Source organism: Athene cunicularia (genome assembly GCF_003259725.1).
Source record: "Athene cunicularia isolate RWA chromosome 23 unlocalized genomic scaffold, athCun1 chr23_part2, whole genome shotgun sequence".
Lineage (NCBI taxonomy): Eukaryota > Metazoa > Chordata > Aves > Strigiformes > Strigidae > Athene > Athene cunicularia.
Window position 1 is genome coordinate 724,729 of NW_020799131.1, and position 7,586 is coordinate 732,314.

Here is a 7,586-nt window from a genome sequence, read left to right on the forward strand (position 1 = left end):
GGACGGGACAGGAGGGGGACGGGGGGACGGGACACGACACACACAACAACCGACAGTGTTTTTGGTGTCACATTTTTTGTCCCTGCAGGACCTCCTGCCTGAAGAGCCCAAATCTGCCCGTGAATTTTTTCTGCAAGTTATTTTCACGCAGCTCTGCACAGCCATGACAGGAACAGAAGTGCTGAATTCTCCTCCGGGGGTGTTCAGGGGTTGATGAGAAGCAGGAGTGAACATTAATCTTTTGACATACTGTTCCCAAGAGCTGTGTTTTTCAGACTTGCTCTGTTGGGGAACCTCCTGAGAAAGACCTGGATTGAAATCCTGCTCATGACACGGCGGTCAAGACCAGAATTCCCCAGCCAGGACGTCACTGCCTCAGCTTCAGTGGCTTCTTCCAGCAGTTTCTTCTTGTGGGTTTCCTTTGATGGGAGAACATGGACTAACCATTTTTCCTTCCACCTTCAAGCTCTTGCTTTGGTCACAGGGCTGAAGAAAAAAGGGAAACACTGAGCAAGATCCAGCTTTTGAGTGGTTTTAGCCATTTCCACGAGGCACTTGGCATACTCATGTGTGTGCACCCACAGACAGCCATGCTTGTGGCCAATTCAGCACCTTCATGTTTTGTGCATGTGGATTCCTTGTAGGGATCTGGTATTTGTTGTCAAACCTGCACCCCTGCCGGAGCTGGCTGGGGTAGGAATGAAGCCCCCTTGCCCTGCTCTTTTTTTTCTACATTGAGACTGATAAAGTGATGGGGGGGACCTGCACAGAGGCAGGTGGCATGTCTACATTATAGAATGTTTTCCAGGTATTAAATAGAGCCTGGACAATGGCACCCAGTGGGGTGATGTGTTTGCTGTGCGAGGGCCTCATTAGCGCAGCACCCACTGGCCCAGGAATAGAGGGATTCCTTTCAAAGCCCAAACCATGCAAGTGCTACTTTTAAAAGCAATTGAACCTAAACCCATAACTGCTCTGAAAGTGGCTGTGTTTTTGCAGTGATGTCTCTCCTTACTTCAGGGTGGTTTTGCAGATTCCCCTCTCCGGGCCTCTTTGCACGCTGCAGTAAGAAGCTCTCCTGATTTTGCATCTTGGTGCTCCCAACTCTTGCCTGTGGGTTCCCGTCTTCCTCTCCAGGAGTAGCTGCAGTTTAGAGGTGATTTATTTACGACTGCTGGCGAGTCGGAACCAGTGGGAGCCCCCGGGATGGAGACGGCTGCCTGATTTGCCATACTGATAAGTATGAGCCAAATGCACCCAGCGATGCCAGATGGTTGTAACGTTATCTGTCACAGTGGATCTCTGAGCAGATGGATCCTATATAAACATTTCACAACTGTGGTATTATTATTGATGCAATTACTATTAATACTATTTATAAGTATTATATTAACACAAACATAGCACTTTAATAAAGAGCACAAGGCATGCTTAGCGTGATTGCTGGTCTAATAATTAATGACGACTATCAGTAATACTATCTGCTATTACAACTAGCGCTGCAATGGCAACACATCTTGATTTTCAAAGGAAGGAGGGTTTGGAGAAAGGTTGATGTGATGAGTCAGAGCTCAGGGAAAGCTGTGGGAGTTGGAGAGTATTCCCAGCTTCAGAGAAAATTGTCATGGGAGACTGAAAACCAGGGACATTAATGAATTATGGGTCTTGGGAGAAGCAGTTTGGGGCTGTAGGTGTTTTCAGGCATTATGGCTCTGTACTGGCCACCTCTGAAACAGCCTTTGCAGATTTCTGGGCTCTGAATTTAAGGTGGCCAGAGCATCTGGGCTAGAGCAATGTGAAGTGTATGGTTTGTGCCTTAGTGCCAAAGAAAAAGCATGAATTGAGGGATCTTGGACCTGTTATTTGCCTGTGCTCTCATTTCAACTCTGCTTCTGACCTGCTGTGTGACTTTCCATAAATCTGTGCCTCCATCTGTCTTGTCTATTTTTATTGCAGTCTTTTTTGGGCCAGGACTTGGTTGTGTGTCTGTCTGCGGCTCCTAGCACAACAGGGTGCTGAGTCTAATCAGGACCTCTAGATCCCATAACAACGCCGGGAATGAGATGACTGGGGATCCTGGTCGGAGCTTGGGGCTTGATGGTGCTCCAGGGGCAGGATTTGTCTGGCCTAACTTGAAACACTGAAATGTGTTCAAGTCTGAGCTAGTTTCCACAGCCCAATGTTTACCTTAGAGCTGACTGCAGTATGAGATAATTTGTAGGTTTTGTTTTTTTTTTTTTTCTCCATAAGGATTATGGAGAGAGCTGAAGGTGTTTAAGTGCTTAACTTTCCTGTGCGCAAGTTAGGGTGAATGAAACTCACCCAAAGTCTGCGTTTGAGAGAAGGGCCTGTTTTCTCCTTATGGTAAAAAACCTAATACAATGAATTTGGAAGTGGCTACGTTTGCTGACATACAGAGAAAGAAACCCAAGGTCTTTTAAGTACTTTCTTGCCCAGCGTGTCATGCAGTGACATATCTTCTGATGTGTCGGACTCCAGGAGATGGAGAGGACTAAGCACAAGCTCTCAGAGGGGTAGTGAGCATCCTTTGAACTCCATTGCATATCATGAAGTCCCTGAAGTCTCCTAGTAGCAAGGCCCCTTCCCTGGAGGATGGTGCAGCTGTGGGACAGGTCCCTCCCTGAGAGAGGTGCTGGAGCTGCCATCCCCAGAGATATTCAGAAGTTGGCTGGACAAGGCTTTGAGCTAATGTTGAAGCTAGCTGAAGTCCTCTGAGGAGATCAGACTAGAGATGTCCAGAGGTCCCTTCAAGCCAAAATTCTCAGACTTTTGTAAAAATCCCTTTTTATATGCACCTGAATCTTAAGGCATTTTTATACCTTAAAATAAAATCATACCTAGACATTTCTGCTCCAGTAGATCTTTTTGAAAAACGCGGGGTAGCCTATGGATGGCTTTAGAAATTATTTCCCATCTATAGATGTCAAATGCAATAAGGGATTTGGAGGTTCCTGCCCAATGCAACAACATGGGAAAGATTCATGGTATGTGCTTTACCCCCCAAAGAACTTCTTGGCTTCCCAGTGCTTTGTTAATGTGCATTGATTATGTTCTGAGGAGTTTACTGCACCGTTAGAAAGTCATTTAGGGATTTATTGGGCTGGCTTTAAATACTGAAAGTGAGTCATTACCCTGACACACTTGTGACGTGCCTGAGCCTAATGCTGAAGTTCAGGAGGGGGAGACTGCAGCCCAGTGGTGAAAGCCCTCCCAGGGAACTTTCTTCTGAAGGTAACAAAGGAGTTAAACAGAGCTTGGTAAGGCACATCACTGCAAGCCTAAGAGTACACAGGAATCGCTTAATTTCCTCTTCCACCCCGCTTAATCAGAAATAATAATAGGATAGCAATAGAAATTCAGACACGATGATGATGAGTGCTGTAGAACAAAACAGGCTGCGCAGGCAAAGCCCAGCTCTTCACACCAGTGACAGGGAACGAGAGATTTTTCACTGAAGGATTTTCATTGAAGATCAATGGGACTTGGCTGTCTGCCTCCCATCATAAATTTGAATGTCTCTCCTTAGATTTAGACGATTATTGGTGAGACATGTTGGCAGTTTCACTTCAAACAGAAGGGGGATGCCAGAGATTGTCTTAGAATTTAGGATTTGGCTCAACCCGAATCATGGGATGGGCCATTAGCCAAGAAAAATGTAAACCCTTTCTGGAAGAACCATTGATATTTTTGTGGGGATTCTTTGTGGTTTGGTTGTTTGTTTTTTTTTTCTTTTATTTTTTTACAGTGCACTGCTGCAGGGGCATGCTTGGGGATTCCAGCTGATATAGTAATAGCAATAATAATAATAATAATGGTAAGACACTGAGGTGCACACTGGCAGTTTGTTTCCTCCCAGTGCACAGGCCAAGCTGTGTTTTGCTCCCAGTCCGATGGCTCCTAGGGGTCTGGGGAGCCCAGCTCTGTGGTTGTCCTCAGAGCACACACCAACCTTAGCATTTCTATTTGCTTTTGCATTCAGACTTTTACTGTGTTTGGAGCGTGTGGAGTCCTCATTTCCTACTGGTGGTCGTCTCCACCAAGATGTGCAATGAAATCATGCAAACCTGGAAAGACTGAGTTGAGTTCAGGTGAGTCCAACACTGCCGGAGATCATTTGGATGGCTCCTCATCCCCATGCCAGCACTGTTTTTGGTGGCAGGTCTGCTGTAATCAGGCCAGCTTAGGGTCTGCTCTAATTTATACCACTTGGCTACAGCCCCCTTTATCCACACAGTGAACTTGGAAGTGCTCCTGCTTTGCCAGTCCAAAATGCATATTATGCCAAGTAAAAACATCTCCAAAAGGACTCAATGATGTCCTGCAAGCACCATTGCTCTCTGATGTAGGGATTTCCTTTAATGCAGATACCTCAGCTGTGAGTCCCCAGCTGGGGAGGTGAGCCCCCTTCCCTCCGCCCCACAGAGACCTGGGCTGCATCCAGAAATGAGATGAACCGAACCAGACTTGCAGACTAAGGACAAGGCAAGCATAATCTAGTTTTTTCCAATGTAAAGGAGAAAAATTTTGGCAGCAGAAAAAGAAAAAAAGAATTTAAACTTCGTAAGGAGTTAAAATAAGTCGAGTAAAGCCAGCAGTGTGAGAGGAAGCCCTGAGCCCCCCAACTTTAAGAGTTCTGGGTCCCTCAGGTATCATCACCTCGAGGTCTCTGCAGCACAGGATGGGTTTTGGGTGCTGTTGAAGCAGGTCTGACCAGCTGAGGTTGGAAGGCAACGGCCCGCCTCACCAACTCGGATGAATTCAAGGAGAAAAATGAGTTTATTGGTCTAGAGGGATTTGTTCAGGATGGCTCTTCTGGAAAGGGGGGTTGGTGGCCATAAACCAGCTCTCAGCCTTCTCAGCGGCAGTGCTGCTGCGTAGATGGGAGATGGTCCTCCCTGCTGCAAAAGCTGTGGCTGTGCATGGTGGTCTCTCCTTCCATCCCACCTGAGCAAATAACCCCTCTCAGAGAGGGAGAGGGACCTACAGAGGGGACAGCCCAGGATTTACCCAGGGCCAGTGCTCAGCATGGTGTAGAGCACGGGCGAGGGCTCTGGGCCAGGTCCTCGGCTGCTATAAATTAACGTCACTCCATCACTGTCAGGAAACACATGCTGGATTATACCAGCCCTTTGGTTTTCAGCTCCTGAGGCCCCTCTTGGGTACCAGCAGCTGAACGCTGCCTCCAGACTTCTAGAGCTGGGGAGTCTGCAAATGGTTTCGTGCATTCACCTCGGTGACTGCATTTGGAAATGCTGGTCCAACACTTTAAAACAGATGCTGCAGTCCGGGGAGGGCAAGCTTTAGGTGAGATCATGAGAAACATTGAATTTAACCGAGGTTTTTCCATGAAAATATCTTTGTCTATTGGGTTTCTGTAAAAACTCAGAATATCTCAGAAATATCTCCCCCTTTAAATGTCAGTTTTGTTGGAAGTGTTAATTTCTTTTCTTTAGGAAAATAAGAATTAAATACTTCTAGGCTGATGTTGAACTGTTTTGTCTGAGTTGCCACAAGTGGAGCTTTCTGGGTAAAAATTGTCACCGGGAATGTTTCTGACAGAAAAATCAGAATGGATTTAGTCAAAGTATTTTGCAAATTCAGGCTGAATTGTGACAATGAACAAAGAAACCTCTGCACAACACCTGGCGTTCTGCCTTTCAACGTTTTTAAAATGAAATGAGCCTTAATTGAGAAGGACTCATTTTTTTAGACACTTAATTCCTTTTCACTAAAACACACACATGCATATATATATATATAAAAGGTGAATATTTTCAGTCGAAGGAATAGATTTCTATAAAAATGGTTTTCTTTTCACTATTTGTATAGTTTGCAGCCAAATGAGAACAGAGGCATCTATATGCCATAATTATCAAGATTCTCCAGACCATGATCTCCTCTTTGGCTCAAGCAGCATGATGGATTATTTTTCCTATGGGGTCCAGGTTCCCAGGGCCCCTTGGTGTCGGTCCCACAGCTTTCCTGGTCTGAATGGCAGCGTGGGCAGAGGCAGGTTGGTGTCTTGCTGTGCCAAAAAGAGCTGTTTTGACATCTCTGAATGGAAATTGCATGGGATTCCAGTTCTGCGCTGCTTTTTTTTTTTTTTTTTTTTTTTTCCCCCTTTTTTTTTTTTTTTTTTTTTCCCCCTGCATGTTTTGAATTTTCTGTCCTCATTTGGGACAAGCAAATGTCAAAACATTAGTTTTGGATTTTTATTGCCTTTTGTCTCTGAGTCACTCTGACGATACACTGATTTGCTCCCTTGTATCACCCAAGCTTGACAGATCAGGTGCACTTTGCACTGCAGCAAGACAGACAGCATCGCTCCTGCCTCCCGACTGCTCCCAGGAGGGCTTTTTTTCCACACCAGCCTCGAAATCGCCTGCTCTTTACTTATTTATTGAAGGCAGGTGCTCTGCATTCTTCCTCCCTGTTCGGGTCTGGCAGCACAGTCTTGCCTAGAGCTGCCTTATCCGCGCCTGGTCTAACCTCTGCTGCCTGCGCCTGGAGGTGGTGGGGAAAAAAGTACAAGCCCCAGGGCAAGGCCATCAGGAAGATGGGATGAGGAGCTGGGCAGGTCTTTCTTGGGGGGTTCTGGCTTGAATTGGTCCACCCGCACGGCAGGGTGGGCACAAAAGCCCCCATCTCACCGCCAAGGACAGCCAACCCATTTCTTCCAAAGAATCTTTCTACACAGTTTACCTCTGTGCACCAGTTAAACGTGAGGACTTGAAAAGTCCACTGAATGGCATCAAATTCTCCAAATTCATTCATTTTCAAGCTGGGTGGAGGCAGCTGCGGGCAGAGAACTGCCTGACCTGGATTTCCACTCTCCCTTGGCTGGGGAGTTTTGCTCTGCTGATGCCTAATTACATCCAGGCAAATGTTATTCGCGGAGCTGGGCTCCAATCTCAGCTTCTAAATAAAGCTGTTTGCGTGGTGTGGGGGAAGAGGAATGAACGGCCACAGGACCATTAACGCTGGCATGGGAGTTAATGAGTCCTAAAGAAATCCTGCTTTTCACTGGCTGCTTGGCAGAGTGGACCCGCTTGTAACAGCGGTCTATCGAACTGCATCCTTCCCCTCCTCTTTTTAAAGTTACTTAATATTTTATGAACATCTGTAGGGCAAAGCATTAGCTTTCTTCTCCACACCAGCCCTTGATAACTTACTTGCCGTTTTTATTGCACATTAAATGCTTTATGGGAGTGATTGTGAAACCTTTAGAGGTGCTTCCAGTGCAATCTTTGTCGATGTCCCCTCTATATGGCAACAGCCAGCTGTGGGGTGTTGCTCAGTGGTGTGTCCCTCCCTTAATGGTGCAGGTGGCATCTAAATGTCTCCGATGCGGATCCCGCTCAGCTGCCCCCATGAAAATGCAGTGTATTCCCTGCTCTGGGGTATTGCCAGAGCTGGATCTCACTGACATGCAGGAGAAGGTGTGGTGTTTGCTAGATGCGAGCCCGTGTTTGCTCAGGAAGGGTTTGTCATCGGAGGGGCAGCACTAACAGGGATGAGGGATACACACAGCAGTGCATCCCGACACATCCCATAGCCGAGGGGGG